Here is a 23484-nt window from a genome sequence, read left to right on the forward strand (position 1 = left end):
ATACTGGCGAGGTCTACATGGCACTCTTCTTAGATGTTTAGAAAGCGACGAAGCTAAGATTGCGTTACAGGAAGTGCATGAAGGGATATGTGGTCCACATGCTAGTGGTCCTACCTTGGCCAAGAAACTCATCAGGACTGGATATTATTGGCCCAATATGGAGAAAGACTCACATCAGTTTGTCAAGAAATGTAAGCAATGTCAAATTCATGGAGACCTCATACATGCACCAGCATAAGAACTTCAACCACTTGCATCTCCTTGGCCCTTTTGTCAGTGGGGACTCGATCTCATAGGCAAGATTCACCCTCCTTCTTCCAATGGTCATAAATTCATTATCACTGCCATAGAATATTTTACAAAATAGATTGAAGCCGTGCCTCTCACACAAGTTACTGGAAAACAGATTGCTACATTCATCCTTAACTATATCATTTGCCGATATGGAATTCCTGTTTCCATTATCATTGATAAGGGACGTCGCTTCAAAAATCAGGATGTTTGTGAACTCTGTGACCGCTTCCATATCTCCCATCATTTCTCCACACCATATTATCCCCAAGGTAATGGCCAAGCTGAGGTGTCTAATAAAAAAATCCTTAAAATCCTTAAGAAGACAGTCGATGATGCTGGTCGTAATTGGCATATCCAACTTAATCCTGCACTTTGGGCCTACCGCACAAGTGTCCGCACACCTACAGGAGCTACACCCTATTCACTTGTCTATGGTTCTGAAGCCATCTTGCCTATTGAGTTTGAGCTACCCTCTTTACAGGTTTCTTTGCAAAACATCATCAATGATGAAGACTACAGGGTCTCTCGCTTACAAGAGCTGGAACTACTGGATGAACGAAGACAAACTGCTTTTAGTTATCTCAAGGCTTACCAAAAACAAACGAGTTGCAGCTACAATCACAAGGTCAAGCCTCGCACATTTGAGGTCGGGGACTTGGTTCTCAGAGAAAATCCTAAAAATCAACAAGATAGAGAGAAGAAGGGTAAGTTCGAACCAAATTGGCTTGGTCCCTACATTATTACAGCAGCATATGGATCTGGTGCATATCAGCTCTCAACTATAGAGGGTGAACCTTTGGAGGATCCTATCAATAGCATGCACCTTCGCAGATTCTATGCATAGCTCTTCGGAATATCCTAATTTCAAAAATACAAAAAAATTATAAAACAAAAAAACTTGTTACTTGGTGAAAACCTGGCAAACAGGCGCCTTGTGATACAAAAAACATTGAAAAATCAAAAAAGTAAAGAGAAATAATTTCGTCCAATGGTGAAAACCACTTCGGTGGTGCCCTAGGCAAGTACCATGGTGAAAACTGGGTCACCAGCACCATGCATAGAGACATTGCTCCTCCCTCCTTCAGGATTCACTTTCATCCTTTCATGTTGCACACACTCACAACCTATTTGTTCATAATAAACTTACCCATTCCCATCATAGCTTGTTATTGATCTACCCAAGATTGGTTAGCCATTCATAATAAACCTCCCTTTTCACTCCCTTTTCCATCAATAATAAATCAGATCCTATCTATGGCTAAGGCAAATCCTACGTCTAGTGATGGGTGTGGAACTGAGAACATCACATGTTTTGAGGAGTACAATTTCTTCCAGCTTCCTTCAGTCTATCAGCGCACAATCCACAATAAAGTAACATTTGCATCACAAGATCCACAATAAAGTTTCGTCTGCTTCACAATAAGGTATCAGTTTCTTGGATTCAGTCAATTTCAGATGAGACACAGCAGCAACAATGGGCTTCAACAAATCAAATCTTTCAACAGACTCAGACAACATTATGGTTCAGTGCTATCTATCCATTTGGTGAAAGTAAACATTATGACCACAAATCAAATAAGACTTATACAAGTGATAAGAGACACTAAACTTGAGGACTACAGTGGATGTTGGTGTCGAGTCTTGATTTTCTTTTGATTTCATCTTTTTTGGTGACATGTCTTTTAGCTTTTCCGGGATGTCTCTGACTAGAGATTCTATCTCCAGGATGTCTTTGACTAGAAAGGCGAGGATGGGGTATCGTCACCTATTTGTATTTGCTGTCTGTGGATTGTCTCTTAGTAATACTATGACTTGTCCAAGGATATGAGGACACTGTGAGTCTAGTGTGAACTGGGGCATTCCTTGTTTGTGACTGTCTTATCTCCATGCAAATAGGTACAATGACTTTCTGGGTCGAACATATGCCTCGATTGTCATAACCTACTTGCCATAATAAAGCTCAATGATGATAACGCACAAGAAGCTCTTTCACTTTCATATCTTCTATCTTCCATCCCCCTTTCTTGATTGACTTCCATCGTCTTTCTCGAGTCCGCGTAGCCTGCTATCACATGACTGAGTATAATGACACACCAAAAACATTTGCCTTTCATGTAGTTGCACCTGCATTACCACATATAAGCATTTCATACATACATATAGATATCACAATCGCATCACATCCTACACACAACACCTGTTAGCACAATTTACATTTGCATTATCATATTCATTTGCATTACATACATTCACATTTACATCATGCATACACATATAAAATATAAAAGAACAAAAACATTGCATTACATCATATAAATATTTGCATCCACATCATAAACATCACATAAGAACATCTCATCACATAGGTACACATGCATATCGCTGCCGCAAAAAAATGAATCATCTCATATATATAATCATAAAAATGTCATGATACAATGATGTCAAAATCATATGGCTACAAAAGCACCCGCAGGTGTCTACATCATAATACAAAACTGGTACAAAAAATGATACATAGGGAGCCCCTCTATAGCTATGAAAAACTCCCTCCCTCGGAGCTACCTAGCCTCGATGGAATCTGAGCCCCTAAAGGACTTGCCCCAGAATCATCTCGCTTGTCCCCTCTATCTGGTGGTGCTGGAGGACCCATAACCCCACCACTCGATGCCTGTCTCCTCCGGCTCCCTCCCGTAGCTGTTTCTGTACGTGACGGTCTATGGAAGCTCCTCGCCCACTGATCTGCTGGCACTGCACCATAGTAGAGGTCTCTCCAGTAGGCTATCTCCTCTCCTGCTCGCAGGACATATGCATATCCTACCCCTGTGTCCTCTGCTGCCTGCCTCCCTGCCCTCAGTGTTGTCTCAGCCTCAGTATAGCACTAGATAGCCTGATCCCGCTCTCGCTCAGTATCTCTGAGCCTCGTCCTGAGCCGATCCCTCTCCCTCTCTAGCTCCTGGATCTCATTTGCCTGGCCCTGGCAGATATCCCTCAGATCTAGCAGCTTGGCCTCCATTGGGTCATCCCCCTCTACCTCTACCTGTGGCTCCCCCTGTATGGGTCCCTACCCCTATGCCTATACCTATACCTGTACTGGTGCCTCTACTGGTACCTGTCTCTGTCCCTGTCCCTGTATCTGTACCTGCCAGGGATTCTGTGCTGCTGGCACTTGTAAAGGCAATCCACCGGGACCCCTCACCACCCGAGCCTACCTATCCTCTCCACCCTCCACCCAAGCTGCAACCCACCTCTCTCCAACTACTCCCCTCCTCCTCCATCAGCCTCGGCCCCCATCCCCTCCACCATCATCATCATCTCCCCCCCCATCTCCCTCCAATGCCTCTCCTGGATCTGTCAACTGTGGGAATGGATGCTCTGCCCAATAAGCTATATACTCGGCATCCATGCCGACATCCTCAATCTTAGGCCCCATATCCCACGGTAGGGGCATCATCTCCACCAGCTGTGTCACTGCCTAATCATATGACAGCAACGGCCCAAACTGTGCCTGATCTCTAACTGTGTGGGCATACATGCCTGAGCCCTGGGGCATCCTCTGAATCTGGCCAAACTGTTGGCCAACCCTGTCCACCAGCTATCTCTCTAGTACATAGGGCATCCGCCCAATCAGGTACCTGCTCTGAAAGGTGTAGGGTAGCTCCACTGCATCATCCTCCCACTGCTCGCAGCCCAAGTATGGTCTCCAGATAACCTCATCTATATCATCAATCACCCGCCGCCAATGCTCTAACCTACCAATCCGTGGCTATGATGTGATCATATCGTACAAATGTACAAAGCTGCGTCCATGACCTCTGCCCCTGAAGTGTATCAGTCGGGTAACTGATAGATGCTCGTAGGCCCATACCTGCAGCAATGTAACTCTACAGCCCAATCCCACTGATCCATGATAAACGAACTGATGAAGCTCATAATACAAATGGACTAGCACACATGGTCCCCAGGCGTATCTAGTGTGCTATGTCACCAGCGTCTCTAGTGCTCCTCCCCAGCCCACAGCCAGCCCCCGTGTCACCCTATCTGGACATAGGAACCCACTGATAGCTCCTCCTATCACTGCTGGCAATGCTAAACCTGTGGATGTCATGGTATCCCATGCCACGTGCCCTGCCCTCATCTCCAGTCTGGGGTCCTGGAACACCCGTCTCAGGGCCTCTCTATCACCATATCAATCGTATGGGATCAGCTCCCCATCGATCGGTACCCGCAATATCTTGTAGACATCCTCAAGGGTGACTGTCATCTCACCCATCGACAAATGGAAAGTACAAGTCTCTGAGTGCCATCTCTCAGCCAGCGCAGTCAGCAAACACATGTTTTCCTGAAACTTGAGCACATATAGTACATGTCTCAAGTCCATCTCCTCGATGGCAGCTCTGTCCTCAAACGACAACTCCGGTTGCAATCTCTGGGTAGATGGGAATCTCTCCTGCGACTCCAGCATAGGTAAATACTCCTGCAGTCAAGCAAATCAATCATGTCAGTCATAGTGGCATTCACTGTTCATCACAAAATGCTACTTTTTATCTAAAAGCATCTAGCTATCTATCCTAGTGACACTCACTGTTCATCACAAAGTGTTGCTTCTATTCTAGTGGTACTCCCTGTTCATCACAAAGTACTCTGTGTGTGACACTCAATGTTCATCACAAAGTGTTACTCACATTGGCACTCCCTGTTCATCACAAAGTGCTGCTCATACTCTAGTATTCCCTGTTCATCACAAAGTACTCTATCTTAGTACTCACTGTTCATCACAAAGTGCCTTGATCTATCCTAGTCTTCCTAGAGGACGTGCTTGAGTGTATCCTCTCAGCAGCTCATCCAATCGACAACGTATGTTCATCACAGAATTACTGATTTGACCTAGAAGATGTAAATCCACACTTTTTAAACGCAAACGTGCTTTCATGACATAAACATGCTTCAGGACTGCACAGATGCGCCTGGGCAACACAGACACGCCTGCCCGACACAGATGTGCCTGTGCTCTGCATAGATGCACCTAGGAGACACAAACGTGCCTTCTTGGCACAAACGCACCTGTCAATCACAGACACGGCCATAATTGACGCAGACGCGGGTCCAGACATAGACACGCCTGGCACAAACATAGACGTGCCTAGCGAACACAGATATGCCTGGCACCAATGCAGACGCACCTAAACATTTTTTGACACTTTTTGGACCCTAGTCTAAGCACATTTATGACCCTATTTGACAAGAATTAATGAAAAAATTAAAAGCGTCAAAGTACGAGGAGGTTTGGTGGTACTTACCGGCTCTCCTGCCTCTACTGGCCTCTGGAATCGGCAAATGCGGTCGAATCTGTGAGTGAAAGCCATTGCTGCTGACTGCTGCTGCTCAATCTTTGCTCTGCAATATGCTCTTGTGGATGTGTAGATGACAATGAGGATGTATTTTTCCCCGTGGTCTATCTTATAGACTACCTTAGCCCTCGCCTTCATTTCCTGAGTCAGTCTTCTTTATCCCATGACTTTGTCACTTTATCTGGTCAGTCCATTCTAGCCTTTCTTTCTTATCGAGAGATTGTCTGCAATCTTTTCAGACATTTTCATCCAATCTCTCGAGGGGGCATATCATTCCCATCCTGGGGCAACTTTGTATCAATTCATCTTATCTTCTTTGAAACAACGCGACAAGCCGCATTGTCTCAAAGAGGGGCAAAATGTAGACACCTAAAATTGTCCAGTCTAATTAAATAAATATTTTATTTATTTAATTATCTAAGCTTAATTCTTCTATTAATTAAATAAATCTTTATTTATTTAATTAATTCATTTATCCTCTTCTAGCCTTATTTCTCATTTAAATAAATACATTTATTTATTTAAATTATCCTTTTCCTAAATTAAATAAATATCTTATTTATTTAATTGATCTCTATTCTTCTATTAATTAAATAAATCTTTATTTATTTAATTAATTCATTAACCTTTTCTACCCATGACACATGTCATTCATCTCTTAATTCATACACTACCTACCTCTTTCATTATTTTATTATTTCTTTTACCTACCCTTTAATCTTAGCTGACCTCCTTTTACACGTCTCAATCTTATCCCTCCATTTCACATAGTGTCTTCTATATAAGGAGATGCTTCCTTCATTATCAAACCCTAATGAATCAATTTGAGGCAATTGACTACACTACGATCCTACTTGCAACCACATTTCGTTCTTTGTTGAGCTCTTGTGCACATAAAATCTGAGAGCAAATATATCAAGCAAGATCAATGGAGATAGGAAGAATGGAGATCAAAACCCTATTGGACATGTGATGGTATAATCTTTGTGATTTCATTTGATTTGCATTGTCTTATGTAATCTTCATATGTTATGGTGGATCTTTGTTGTTGTTAGGCTAGGGTTTTGTGGTTGGATTCATTTAGCCTTTCAATATCGTTATTATTGTTGTCCATTTTCACCATATACAGATACCTTCATAACTTCTAGCATCAAACTTTCCAATATCCTCATCTCTCTAGATATAGCATTGATATAGCATTTGCTACAAAAAACTTTGAAATATTTCACAGTAGGAACATGACCAAATCAAATCTCATAAGAGGTCTTACAGGTATCACATTTGATATGAAGTATATTAAATGTATAGACTACAATGCTAATAGCTTCTCTCTAGTAGACCTTCAGAACATTTCCTTCAATCAACATGGTTCTTGTAGCATTCGAAACAATACGGTTCTTCCTTTCAACAATCATATTTTTTTGTGGAGTCCTAGGAGCAGATAGCTATCTTTTGATTCCATGCATCTCATGGAATGAATTGAACTCACTAGAACATAATTCTGCACATCTATCAGATCTCAGACACTTCAGCTTCAATCCGGACTCAGTTTCAACTTTAACTTTGAATATCTTGAATTTCTCAAATGCTTATGATTTCTCCTAAAAAAAGACAACCCACATCATTCTGGAATAATCATCAATTAGCAACATAGAGTTCTAACATTTGTGGGTCCACATAGATCAGTATGCACAAGATCTAATAATATATCAGATGTATACCATTTACTCTTGAAATAAATCCTTGTTTTCTTACCCAACTAACATTCCTTATATACCAGATTAAAAGCTTTAACTATATTAGGAAGATCCCTAATAGCTTGTGTAGAATTAATCTTGATCAATGAATCAAAGTTTACATGACACATTCTCCTATTCCACAACCAACTCTCATCTATCTTAGCAATCAAACAACTTTTCTCACCAACATTCAAATGAAAATTGCTACCTTCAGTGTTAGTTCTAGATACAATCTCTATACCAAAGGCATTCAAGATCTTGCATTTACCATCTTTTAATTGTAGATCATAACCTTTATCAACCATCTATCCAACACTCAAAAGATTATGCTTCAAACCTTCAACATATAAGACATCATTAGTGTTATTCTTACCATCAAAAGAAATAGAACCTCTCCCACATATTACATAGGCTTTGTCATCTCCAAATCTAACTATTCCACTAGCATACCTTTCCATGCTTACATATTTGCTTTTGACACCGGTCATATTATGTGAACAACCGCTATCAATCAGCCATACACCCTTTTCTTCTACCTTTGTAGCCAAAGCTTTCTCCTTAACAAAACAGCTAGTGGAATCAATAGGTGTAAGTCTATCCTCATTAATTGCAATAAACACAACTTCATCTCCTTTTGATTCATCATCTATAACACCTTCATCTGCAGCATAATCATAGTTCTTTTGGTTCCTAAACTTCTAGTTAAACTTATAGGGATTATCATACTTTTCATACTTCTCATATCTATCATTTCTATCATGCTTATCAAATTTATAATGTCGGTCATACTTAGCCATTCTCATCGGGCATCTAGAAGAAAAATATCCTATTTTATTATAAGAGAAACATTCAAAGGTAGCTTTTGATCATACCTACCGGCACATTTACATAATCAATGCTTCAATCTCATCAAGCTCTATTTCTTGCTCTAATATCTCTCTCCTTTCTCCTTCATATCTAGATATCTTGCACTCGTCAAGATCATACTTTTGTTTATCGGATACCGATGTTGATTCTCTAAGTGTAGTCTCATATTTTCCACGTGATTCTCCAAATTCACTCAACTCAAATGTAGTAAGTTTACCAACCAATACATCTCTTATCACTATAGTCACACTCAGGATCTCATCAATAGCGGCAACATTGTGTTTATAAGTAGGAGGCAAAGATCTCAACACCTTAGCAACAATCTCATCTTCTTCAATCTTTCCATTGACATATTTGATACCAAGGACAAGCTCATTCACCTTAGCCATGTATGAATGTATGTTCTCATCATCTCCCATCTTCAATGTCTCATACTTTCCTTTTAAACCTTTCAACTTAGCAACTTTCACTTGACTATCACCTTCATATAGCATCTCAATCTTCTCTCAGATCTCATGTGCAGTCTAAAGTTCCATAAAATTTGTCATTTCAAAATCAGTCAGGGCACTAAGCAATGCTTCCTTTTCTCTAATGTTATATTCAACTTCTTTAACCTCATCGGGAGTGGATGGTCCATTCTGAGGAACAACATAGGCATTCTTAGTAATCTTCTAGTAATCCTCTCCAAGACATTTCAAATGCACCTCCATCTATTTGTTCCATATAGTATAGTTGCTTCCATCAAACCTTAGATTGTCCTTCTTGAAAATAATACCTTGATCTTCCATCCTAGATCTCCTCAAGAAATTAAGATTCTACCAGAGGATCTAGCTCCAATACCAATTGTTACCAACAATCAAGAAGGAAGACTGAGAGGGAGGGGGGGGTGAATCAATCTTTACTAAACCATAGCAAATCAAACTTCAAAACATAAACTGATAACTACAACACTAATAGATAATTAAATTAACAACACAACACACAACACCAATATTTTTGACGTGGAAAACCATGGTGAGAACCTAACCACAGTAAGATGATACTCTGTAGTAGTATGTTAAAATATTACAATGGGCAATGTACATTCATTCAGGCACACTGCCTAGAGCTCACTACTCAAAATATATTTTCTTGGAAGGCTACAACCCTTAGGGAAGTCTCACTAACTCACAATATGATTCAGACTACAATCCAGAAGAAATGAACTCCAATGATAGCATCTACAAATTCTTGATGGCAATTATGTTTAACCATAATTTTTGGCTCTACAACACCAAACTCACCTCAACACCTCATTGAATGATATATCCTTGTTCACACATTCATCTCTCTCTGATAATGCAGACACAATACTGACACAAAAATTACATCAGCATCTCACCTATATATATAGATCATCAACCTTGATAAAAAGGTTAGCTATGTTGAGTTGTTGAGATTGTTGGGGAGATTGTTGTAGTCTATTAGATTTGGTTGTTGGCTTTGCATATGTTGTTGTCATTGATGTCAACATATTCCTATGGGTTATTCCAGTGAGTTTGGGAAGATTCTCTAATCTAGTTTTGTAGTATTGGTTTGTTGATAGTTGTTTTGCAGAGGTTGATATTTCCTCCAATATATTCCAGTATGAACAAATTTTCTACTGATATTTTGGGATGTTGTTTGGGATGATCTTTTGTATCTTCATTTCAGATGGTTCATGATTTGGTGACACATAAGTTATCTTTCTTCATGAGAGTTGTTGTTGATAAATAATGATGAATAGTAAATACCCAATAGGTACTAAGAGGGGGGGGTGAATTAGTACACACAAAAATTTCACCGACAACTTAAACTACAAAGATTGCACTAATTGTCAAACAACATCACCAACCTAAGCCAAGACAATATCGGTAAAACATAGTAGGACTATAAAAGACATAAACCAATAACACTTAGAATTTCTCATAACCTAATATCACATCTCAACTTCACCCATATTCTTAAGAAAGTAATACATCAGAAATACAATGACCATTAGATCTGCATGCATTACCACTTAACAGAAAACACTAAATCATCACATGAAAAAGCATCACACATAACACACTGATTTTTTTCATGTGGAAACCCAACTAGGAAAAAACCACGGTGGGGATGAATACCCACAAGTTGTTTTTGAACTCTTCTGAAGTCCACTCTATTAGGAGCCTTGTCTGGTTAAAGACTATACAATAGGTTCTACTAGGAATCAATCTTGCTAGGGATCACCCAGTTAAGGGATGGGCAAATACTCGGTTAGAGGTTAAAGCCCTATTAAAGGTTACCTCGCAAGATGATTTGAAGAACTCAATGATTTTGAGTCGCCCTGTTAAAGGATTTACAAAAATCCTGTTAAAGCTACCTGGTAAAGGGATTTTCCAACTACTAAAATGGTTAGAAGTCAATAGGTAATATACTAATCTGATAACAACACTCAATGCCAAGGTAGATCCACTTCAGTTTCTTTACATCTGCAATCACACTCTACAGGTCTCTACTCACTTCTCTAGTCTAGCAAGAATCACCTCACATACAATTATTTGCCAACAACTTCAAAATGAAAATCATCATCGACCTTATAGACAACAATTAGGTCAATGGCAAAAACCTAAAACCCTAAGCATCTGGGTTAACAATACATTCATTCCAATCCTGACCATTTAAACACATTACATAGGGTAAAACTATCTTGAATAAATCTCAAGACATTCTGCATCATTCGTTCTTCACTGCTTTTGGAAGCTGATAACCCATCACGCGCTCTCCATCATTTACTAATATTTTGCATATTCCTAAGGTAGATAGAATCAATCTTCTTATGAAATATCCTCAAGGAAATTCTTCACATGCACAAGGCTAACATGGCAACATGATCTAATCTTCATTTCAATGCTAACTCATCACAGGATATCGTCGGTCAAATCGCATAGACTTGGAATGCATCAACCAGAAACCATGAAGCTGACACTACCAACTGGTAGTCATATCAAGTGAAACCCCAATACAAACTTTGCATATACCTGTTCACTTGCCGATTTACCAACATACTAGTTCACACTTAAGCATATTGACATCAATGACAACATACACTATCATCATGTCATCAAAATCTACACATATGCCAACAATCTCCCCCTTAGGCATTGATGGCAATACACAAAGACATCTCTTCATCTTCTTCCATATTATATGTCTTCAATACTACAGATATCTTCTCCACTTCACATCTTATCCCCCTTTGACAACAATGCCAAAGTGGAGGCACAAGCTTCCATGTTTGACTATGTTGCTCCCCCTGAGAGAGACAACTCTGCTTCTTGCTCATCCATGAGACTAGTCTACCATAGAGAATGAATGCACCAACGGTTGTGCTCTTCTGGTCATCCACATTACCAGCCCAATCGGCATTAGTAAACACTTTGAGATTGAAATCATTATTGTATGGATACCACAATCCATAATCTATAGTTCCCTTCATATATCTAAGAATAAGCTTGACTGCTACCAAGTGGGATTCTCTTGGATTTTTCTAAAAATGTACAGCAATGCCCACTACCTATGCAATGTCTAGTCTACTGTGTACTATATAGTACAATTAACCAATCATTGACCGGTATTCCTTCTCATTCACCAACCCTGAATCATCTTCTTTTGACAATTTACAATCGGTCATCATCGGTGTACCAACCAGTTTGCTATCTTCCACTCCAAAGGTCTTCAACACCTTTTTGATAGACTTGGACTGAGTGATAAAGATACCATCTTTCATTTTTTGAATCTATAGTCCAATGAAGAACTTGAGCTCTCCGATTAGTGACATCTCAAATTCCTTCTTCATTTCATCTGCAAATGTATGGCTCATCTTATCATCTCCACCAAAAATTATGTCATCAACAAACACTTCACAGATCAGAATCTGATCTCCTTATGACTTTAGATAGATATTGCTATCTTCACATGTTCTTTTAGATCCAATCTTCACAAGATGGGAGTGTAAATGTTCATACCATGCTCTAGGTGCTTGCTTCAATCCATACAAGGCTTTATGTAGCCTACACACCATATCACTATCTTCTGATAGGGCAAACCCATCTAGTTGCTCTGAATACACTTCTTCTTCAATTATTCCATTCAGGAATGCATATTTTACATCCATCTGATACACTTTGAATACCTTGAATGTTTCATATGCAAGTAGCATTTGAACTCCTTCCAATCTAGCTACTAGAGCAAAGCTTTCTCCATAGTCTTCTCCTTCCTCTTGAGCATATCCTTTACATACCAATCTTGCTTTGTTTCTTGCCACTGTACCATCTTCATTTAGCTTGTTCCTAAAAACCCATTTGGTGCCAGTCACAATTTTGTGCTCAAGTCTGGGTACCAAAGCATGTACCATTCTTCTCTATCTATTCAAGTTCCTCTTCCATAGCCTTAATCTAGTCTTCATCTTCGTGTGACTCTTTAAATGTTTTGGGCTCAAATTAAGAAATCATGTAAGAATTCTCTCTGACATTTCTTCTTGTAATTATTCCTACATCCTTATCCCCTATGATTTACTTCACATCATGATGTAACTTTACATACCTAGGAATGATCTTAGCTGATTCCTCTTGCTTTTCCTCTTCATCCTCATCTTCATCTTCATCTACCGCAACATCTACTGGTGTAGGAGCACTATTGCTTGTACTTGGTTGTTTTGTAGCTAGTTCTCAGAAGGTTACACCCGGTTCATCTACCACTCACTCACTGTCAGTTTCCTCAGGTTTCTTAGAGGTTTTGTCAACTCTAACATTGATACTTTTAACAATTTTCTGAGTCCTATTGTTAAAACACTTGAGAGCTTTGCTCTTGGTAGAATACCCTAGGAATATTCCCTCATCACATTTTGCATCAAACTTTCTCTAGTGTTCACTTCTCTTGATATAACACTCACTACCAAATACTCTAAAGTATCTTACTATTGGAGTCCTACCAATACAATACTCATAAGGAGTTTTATCCATACCTTTCTTGATGAGTACCCAATTCGTAGTGTAGACTACAGTGCTCACCGCTTCTCTCCAAAAATTGTGAGCAACCTTCCCTTGAATCAGGATTATTCTGGCTGCTTCAACTACAGTCCGGTTGTTCCTTTCTTCTAGGCCATTATGTTGTGGAGTTTGGGGGGCAAACAGTTGCCTCTTGATGTCATTCTCTTCACAATACTTATTGAATTCAGCATAAGTGAACTCACCTCCTTGGTCAGTTCTAAAGCATTTAATCCACTTACCGCTTTCCTTTTCAACTAGTGCTTTGAAGGCTTTAAACTTTCCAAAAGCTTCATACTTGTCTTTCAAGAATGTGACCCACATCATTCTTGAGCAATCATCAGTAAGAATCATAAAGTACCTATCTCCCTGAACACTCCTAGTTTTCATAGAGCCACACAAATCAGTATGCACAAGATCAAGTAAATTATTTGCTATGAAAGATTTACCTTTGAAGGTTGAGGAAGACATTTTCCCTAGTTGACATTCTCTGCACAAAGGATTCTCCAGTTTGTTTAGCATAGGCAATCCTCTAATTGCCTTGATCTTACTGGCCTTCACAATATTATCAAAATTTACATGGCAGAGTCTCCTATGCCATATCCAACTATCATCAAACTTAGCCATTAGACATTGACTGATATTTGTATTTAACTGAAATAGGTTACCTTTGGCCTGCATACTGGTGACCATCAATTCACCACTCTTTCCTTTTATTTTGCACACTCCGTCTTTTAATTCTAGAGTGAGTCCTTTATCATCTGGCTGGGCAACACTCAAAAGGTTATGCCTTAGACCTTCTACCCAATACACATTATCAGCACTGCTTTTTCCATTTAGAGAGATGGACCATTTGCCTTTTACCATACATGGTGCATCATTACCAAATCGGACTACACCTCCATCATAATCTTCCAGAGATAGAAAATATCTCTGGTCACCAGTAATGTGGTGAAAACATCCACTATCAATAATTCATCCATTAGAATTATCAAAGCGGGAGACAAGAGCCTTTTTGTTTGACACATCTTCCCCTATGGAAACAAAGACTATGTGTTTGCTTTCTTCATCTTTTGATTCATCATCAGTGGCACCTTCATCAACTGCAACAAGATAGTTTCTCTTATTTCCTCCTTTAAACTTTTTAAACTTCTCTAATTTGTCCTTATTATCACTATTAGGATAGTTGACAGCAATGTGTCCTATCCTATTGCAAGAAAAACATTTCAAAGGGATCTTATCTCTATATTTTCTAGTTCCGTTAGGAAGTCTCTTGACAAGAAGAGCTTCAAACTCCATTAGGATCTCCTCATCATCCATATCTCTGCTTTGTCTAGGTTCATAGCTAGTACCAGCTTCTTTTCCTTTTCTAGATAGTGTAGCAGATGCTCTAAAGGCTGATTCAGTCTTCTGAACATTGCCATCATAACTATTTATCTCATATGTGGTCAACTTAGCAATGATGGAGTCTAGGGATACCTTTGTCTTGTCAACAGATCTCAACTCCTGAATAGTGGCAACCCTTATTGCATAGAGTGATAGCAAGGATCTCAAAACCCTGCTAACAATGGCGGGATCGTCCATTGTACCTCCTACACTCTTCATGTCTCAAACAACAGTTTTAATTCTTATCCCATATTGTTGAATGGTCTCTCCTTCAACCATTCCCATGTCTTCAAATTTTCCTCTAAGGCTTTCTTCCTTAGCTTGCTTCACATGCTCATCATTGCCATAGATAGTCTTGAGAGTATCCCATACATCTTTGGGATTGTCTTTATCCTAAACATCTATAAACTCAATATCAGATAGATTGTTGATAAGAGCTTCAATGATTTGCCCATTCTCCTAAATTTCTCTTCTTTGATCATTGGTGAGAGTACCAGTAGGGACAACATGAGTATTCTCAACATAGTTCTAGTGTTGATAACCCATGCTTTTAATGTAGATCTTCATTCTGTCCTTCCATATCTTAAAGTTATCTCTGTTGAACTTAGGACCTTCCCTCTTCATCATTAGAATATGATCTTTTCCTCAAGTAGTTAATCTTATAGCACCGAGGACCTAGAGAACACTCTGATACCAATTGATAAATAATGATGAACAGTAAATACCCAATAGGTATAGAAAGGGGGGGGGTTAATCAGTACACACAAAAATCTCATCGACAACTTAAACTGCAAAGATTGCACTAACTGTCAAACAACATCACCAACCTAAGCCAAGACAATACTGGTAAAACACAGTAGGACTGTAAAAGGCATAAACCGGTAACACTTAGAATTTCTCATAACCTAATATCTCATCTCAAATTCACCCATATGCTTAAGAAAGTAATACATCAGAAATACAATGACCATTATATCTGCCTGCATTACCACTTAACAGAAAACACTAAATCATCACATGAAACAGCATCACACATAACACACTGATTTTTTTCACGTGGAAACCCAACTAGGAAAAAACCATGGTGGGGATGAATATCCACAAGATTTTCTTGAACTCTTTTGAATTCCGCTCTCTTAGGAGCCTTGTCCAATTAAAGACTTTACAATAGGTTCTGCTAGGAACTGATCCTGCTAGGGATTAGCCAATTAAGGGATGGCTAAATACCTGGTTAGAGGTTAAAACCCTTTTAAAGATTACCTCGCAAGAGGATTTGAAGAAATCAATGATTTTGAGTCACCCTGTTAAAGGATTTACAAAAATCCTGTTAAAGTTACCTGATAAAGGGATTTTCCAACTACTAAAATTGTTAGAAGTCAACAAGTAATACACTAATCTGATAACATTACTAAATGCCAAGGCAGATCCACTTCTGTTTCTTTACATCTACAATCACACTCTTCAAGTGTCTACTTACTTCTCTGGTCTAGCAGGAATCACCTCACATACAATTATTTGCCAACAACTTTAAAATGAAAATCATCATCAACCTTATAGACAACAATTAGGTTGATGGCAAAAACCTAAAACCCTAAGCATCTGGGTTAATAATACAGTCATTCGAATCCTGACCGTTTAAAAACATTACATAGGTTAAAACAATCTTGAACAAATCTTAAGATGTTCTGCATCATCTATTCTTCACTACTTCTAGAAGCTGATAACCCATCACACACTCTCCATCGTTTACTAAGATTTTGTATATTCCTGAGGTAGATAGAATCAATCTTCTTATGAAATATCCTCAAGGAAATTCTTCACATGCACAAGGTTGAAATGGCAACATGATCTAATCTTCATTTCAATGCTAACTCATCACAGGATATCATCGGTCAAATCGCACAGACTTGGAATGCATCAACCAGAAACCATGAAGCTGAGACTACCAACTGGTAGTCATATCAAGTGAAACACCAATACAAACTTTTCATATACCAGTTCACTTACTGATTTACCAACATACTTGTTCACACCATCATACTGGTTCACACTTTAGCATATTGACATCAATGACAACATACACTATCATCATGTCATCAAAATCTGCACATATGCCAACAATCTTCCGCTTTGGCATTGATGGCATTACACAAAGATATCTCTTCATCTTCTTCCATATTATATGTCTTCAATACTACAGATATCTTCTCCACTTCACATCTTATCCCCCTTTCACAACAATGCCAAAGTGGATGCACAAGATTCCATGTTCCACTATGTTGCTCCCCTTGAGGAGTAGCATCCTTCAACACATCAATCCTAAAAATATTTGACAGTGTAATACCTAAGTGATGTGGAGCACTTACCTTTAGTTCACTTCTTGAAGGGGCAACACCCCTAATTCACCTCTTAAATAGTTGAATGTAGCCTTCGGTAGAGGCTTGGTGAATATATTGGCTAACTGCTCCTTACTGGAAATATGTTCCAATATAACCTCTTTGTTCTGAACTTTCTCCCTCAAGAAATGATACTTGAGCTCGAAGTGCTTAGTTCTAGCATGCAATACCAGATTCTTGGAAATATTAATTGCACTTGTGTTATCACAAAAGATACTCACCAGTTCAGATACAGGGATTTTCAAACCACTTCATACATGCTTCATCCAAATTGTCTGAGTACAGTTCATAAATGTTGCTACATATTCTGCTTCTGCTATGGACTAAGAGAGACAACTCAGCTTCTTGCTCATCCATGAGACTAGTCTACCACCAAGAAAGAATGTACCACCGGTTGTGCTCTTCCGGTCATCCACATTACCAGCCCAATCAGCATCAGTAAACACTTTGAGATTGAAATCATTATTGTATGGATAACACAATCCATAATCTATAGTTCCCTTTAGATATCTAAGAATCCACTTGGCTGCTACCAAGTGGGATTCTCTTGGATTTTTCTAAAAACGTACAGCAATGCCCACTGCATGTGCAATGTCTAGTCTACTATGTACTACATAGTACAATTTACTAATCATTGATCGGTATTCCTTCTCATTCACCAACACCGAATCATCTTCTTTTGACAATTTACAATTGGTCATCATCGATGTACCAACCTGTTTGTTGTCTTCCATTCTAAAGGTCTTCAACACCTCTTTGACAGACTTGGACTGAGTGATAAAGATACCATCTTTCATTTGTTGAATCTATAGTCCAATGAAGAACTTGATCTCTCCGATTAGTGACATCTCAAATTCCTTCTTCATTTCATCTGCAAATGTATGGCTCATCTTATCATCTCCACCAAAAATTATGTCATCAACAAACACTTCACATATCAAAATCTAATCTCCTTATGAATTCAGATAGATATTTCTATCTTCACATGTTCTTTCAAATCCAATCTTCACAAGATGGGAGTGTAAATGTTCATAACATGCTCTAGGTGCTTGCTTCAATCCATACAAGGCTTTATGTAGCCTACACACGATATCACTATCTTCTGATAGGGCAAACCCATCTAGTTGCTCTAAATACACTTTTTCTTCAATTATTCCATTCAGGAATGCATATTTTACATACATCTGATACACTTTGAATCCCTTGAATGTTTCATATGCAAGTAGCATTCGAACTCCTTCCAATCTAGCTACTGGAGCAAAGCCTTCTCCATAGTCTTCTCCTTCCTCTTGAGCATATCCTTTACATACCAATCTTGCTTTGTTTCTTGCCACTGTACCATCTTCATTTAGCTTGTTCCTAAAAACCCATTTGGTGCCAGTAACATTTTTGTGCTCAAGTCTAGGTACCCAAGCATGTACCATTCTTCTCTATCTAGTCAAGTTCCTCTTCCATAGCCTTAATCCAGTCTTCATCTTCGTGTGACTCTTTAAATGTTTTGGGCTCAAATTAAGAAATCATGCAAGAATTCTCTCTGACATTTCTTCTTGTAACTATTCCTACATCCTTATCCCCTATGATTTTATTTGGATCATGATGCAACTTTACATACCTAGGAATGATCTTAGCTTAATCCTCTTGCTTTTCCTCTTCATCCTCATCTTCACCTTCATCTACCGCAACATCTACTGGTGTAGGAACACTATTGCTTGTACTTGGTTGTTTTGCAATGGATTCTCAGAAGGTTACACCCAGTTCATCTACCACTCACTCGCTGTCGGTTTCCTCAGGTTTCTCAGAGGTTTCATCAACTCTAACATTGATACTTTCAACAATTTTTTGAGTCTTATTGTTAAAACACTTGAGAGCTTTTCTCTTGGTAGAATACCCTAGGAATATTCCCTCATCACATTTTGCATCAAACTTTCTCTAGTGTTCGCTTCTCTTGATATAACACTTGCTACCAAATACTCTAAAGTATCTAACTATTGGAGTCCTACCAATACAATACTCATAAGGAGTTTTATCCATACCTTTCTTGATGAGTACCCGATTAATAGTGTAGACTACAGTGCTCACCGCTTCTCTCCAAAAAGTGTGAGCAACCTTCCCTCGAATCAGCATTATTTTGGCTACTTCAACTACAGTCCAGTTGTTCCTTTCTGCTAGGCCATTATATTGTGGAGTCCGGGGGGCAGACAATTGCCTCTTGATGTCATTCTCTTCAGAGTACTTACTGAATTCAGCAGAAGTGAACTCACCTCCTTGGTCAGTTCTAAAGCATTTAATCCTCTTACCGCTTTCCTTTTCAACTAGTGCTCTGAAGGCTTTATACTTTCCAAAAGCTTCAGACTTATCTTTCAAGAATGTTACCCACATCATTCTTGAGCAATCATCAGTAAGAATCATAAAGTACCTATCTCCCTGAACACTCCTAGTTTTCATAGAACCACACAAATCAGTATGCACAAGATCAAGTAAATTATTTGCTGTGAAAGATTTACCTTTGAAGGTTGAGGAAGACATTTTCCCTAGTTGACATTCCCTGCACAAAGGATTCTCCAATTTGTTCAGCACAAGCAATCCTCTAACTGCCTTGATCTAACTAGCCTTCACAATATTATCAAAATTTACATGGCAGAGTCTCCTATACCATATCCAACTGTCATCAAACGTAGCCATTAGACATTGACTGATATTTGTATTTAACTGAAATAGGTTACCTCTGGCCTGCATACCGGTGGCCATCAATTCACCACTCTTTCCTTTTATTTTGCACACTCCATCTTTGAATTCCAGAGTGAGTCCTTTATCATTTGGCTAGGCAACACTCAAAAGGTTATACCTTAGACCTTCTACCCAATACACATTATCAGCACTTCTTTTTCCATTTATAGAGATGGACCATTTGCCTTTTAAACTTCTCTGGTTTGTCCCTATTATCACTATTAGGACAGTTGACAGTAATGTGTCCTGTCCTATTGCAAGAAAAACATTTCAAAGGGAGCTTATCTCTATATTTTCTAGTTCCCTTAGGAAGTCTCTTGACAAGAAGAACTTCAAACTCCATCAGGATCTCCTGATCATCCATATCTCTTCTTTGTCTAGGTTCATAGCTAGTACCAGCTTCTTTTCCCTTTCTAGATAGTGCAACGGATGCTCTAAAGGCTGATTCAGTCTTCTGAACACTGCCATCATAACTATTTATCTCATATGTGGTCAACTTAGCAATGATGGAGTCTAGGGATACCTTTGTCTTGTCAATAGATCTCAACTCCTGAATAGTGACAACCCTTATTACATAGAGCAATAACAAGGATCTCAAAACCTTGCTAACAACGGTGGGATCATCCATTGTACCTCCTGCACTCTTGATGTCTCCAATAATAGTTTTAATTCTTATCCCATATTGTTGAATGGTCTCTCCTTCAACCATCTGCATGTCTTCAAATTTTCCTCTAACTCTTTCTTCCTTAGCTTGCTTCACATGCTCGTCATTGCCATAGATAGTCTTGAGAGTATCCCATACATCTTTGGGATTGTCTTTATCTAGAACATCTATAAACTCAATATCAGATAGATTGTTGATAAGAGCTTCCATGAGTTTCCCATTCTCATGAATTTCTCTTCTTTGATCATTGGTGAGAGTACCAGTAGGGACAACATAAGTATTCTCAACATAGTTCCAGTGTTGAGCACCCATGATTTTAATGTAGATCTTCATTCTGTCCTTCCATATCTTAAAGTTATCTCTGGTGAACTTAGGACCTTCCCTCTTCATCATTAGAATAGGATCTTTTCCTCAAGTAGTTAAGCTTATAGCACCGAGGACCTAGAGAATGCTCTAATACCAATTGATAAATAATGATGAATAGTAAATACCCAATAGGTATAGAGAGGGGGGGGTTAATCAGTACACACAAAAATTTCACTGACAACTTAAACCGCAAAGATTGCACTAACTGTCAAACAACATCACCAACCTAAGCCAAGACAATACTGGTAAAACACAGTAGGACTGTAAAAGACATAAACCGGTAACACTTATAATTTCTCATAACCTAATATCTCATCTCAAATTCACCCATATGCTTAAGAAAGTAATACATCAGAAATACAATGACCATTATATCTGCCTGCATTACCACTTAACAGAAAACACTAAATCATCACATGAATAAGCATCACACATAACACACTAATTTTTTTGACATGGAAACCCAACTAGGAAAAAACCACGGTGGGGATGAATACCCACAAGTTTTTCTTGAACTCTTTTGAAGTCCACTTTATTAGGAGCCTTGTCCAGTTAAAGACTTTACAATAGGTTCTGCTAGGAATCGATCCTACTAGGGATCACCTAGTTAAGGGATGGCTAAATACTCGGTTAGAGGTTAAAACCCTATTAAAGATTACCTCGCAAGAGGATTTGGAGAAATCAATGATTTTGAGTCACCCTGTTAAAGGATTTACAAAAATCCTGTTAAAGTTACCCGATAAAGGGATTTTCCAACTGTTGAAATGGTTAGAAGTCAATAAGTAATACACTGATCTGATAACAATACTCAATGCCAAGGCAGATCCACTTCTGTTCCTTTAAATCTACAATCACACTCTGCAAGTGTTTACTTACTTCTCTGGTTTGGTAGGAATCACCTCACATACAACTATTTGCCAACAACTTCAAAATGAAAATCATCATCAACCTTATAGAAAACAATTAGGTCGATGGCAAAAACCTAAAACCCTAAGCATCTGGGTGAATAATACAGTCATTCCAATCCCTACCGTTTAAACACATTACATAGGTTAAAACAATCTTGAACAAATCTTAAGATGTTCTACATCATCTATTCTTCATTACTTCTAGAAGTTGATAACCCATCACACACTCTCCATCATTTACTAAGATTTCACATATTTACTAAGATTTCGCATATTAAACCCTAAGCATCTAGGTTAATAATATAGTCATTCCAATCCCGACCATTTAAACACATTACATAGCTTAAAACAATCTTGAACAAATCTTAAGATGTTCTGCATCATCTATTCTTCACTGCTTTTTGAAGATGATAACCCATCACACACTCTCCATAGTTTACTAAGATTTTGTAAATTCCTGAGGTAGATAGAATCAATCTTCTTATGCAAGATCCTCAAGGAAATTCTTCACGCGCACAAGGCTGACATGGACAAATGATCTAATCTTCATTTCAATGCTAACTCATCACAAGATGTCATCGGTCAAATCACACAGACTTGAAATGCATCAACTGGAAACCATGAAGCTGAGACTACCAACTGGTAGTCATATCAAGTGAAACCCCAATACAAACTTTGCATATACTGGTTCACTTGCTAGTTTACCAACATACCGGTTCACACTTCATCATATTGGTTCACACTTCATCATATTGACATCAATGATAGCATACACTATCATCATGTCATCAAATTCTGTACATATGCCAATAGTTGTTTGGTTGTGATCTTGAGCTTTGAGATGTTGATCGATGAAGATTTGAAAGGTGGATTTGGTGGAACTATTCTAGATGATTCTAACATGTTTGCTGGTGTTTCCTAATCATTTCCTATTTATTTTGGTGATTTCTACCAACCGATGATAATTTGTGTGCTATGTAGTATTAATGGTGGTGTAGCATGCTGCAGTTGATCTTGCCGTGATTTTAGGTGGATATTGATCATTTGGGAATTTGAATTAGGTCCATGCTATGTAATTTAAATCATAATATTGGTTCAGTGTTCGATCATTGTATCATGTAATGTAATTTTTGTATTTATGAGTTGAGAGTTGAGGGTTTAACCAACCTTGCTATCAAGGTTGATGATTTGTATATATAGATAATATACTTATGTGATCTAGGTGTTGATGTTACATATGCACTATCAAAGAGAGTTGTGTGTGCAAAAAAGAGATATATCATTCGATGAAGTATTGTGGTGAGACCGGTGGTACAGAGTAGACCACTGTGCCTAACCAGAACTATCATCTAGCATATGTGGATGCTACTATTGTCGTTAATTTCTTCTAGATTGTAGTCCAATTCATTTTGTAAGTCAATGAGACTTCCCTAAAGGTTGTAGCCTTCTAGGAATATATCTTTTGATCAGTGAGATCTAGGAAGTGTTCCTAAATGCATGTGCATTCCCCATTGTAATATTTTCACATACTCCTGTAGAGTATCATCTTATTGTGGGTAGGTTCCCACCGTGGTTTTTTCCGCGACCTGGTTTTCCACGTCAAAAAGCTTGGTGTTGTATGTTGTGTTGTTTGTTTACTTATCTTTTAGTTGTTGCATTTTATCAGATTATGCTTTGGTGTTTGATTATTTAATTTCTGATGAAAACTGATTCACCCCCCCTCTTAGTCTTCCTTCTT

Source organism: Cryptomeria japonica, chromosome 5 (assembly GCF_030272615.1).
Source record: "Cryptomeria japonica chromosome 5, Sugi_1.0, whole genome shotgun sequence".
NCBI lineage: Eukaryota > Viridiplantae > Streptophyta > Pinopsida > Cupressales > Cupressaceae > Cryptomeria > Cryptomeria japonica.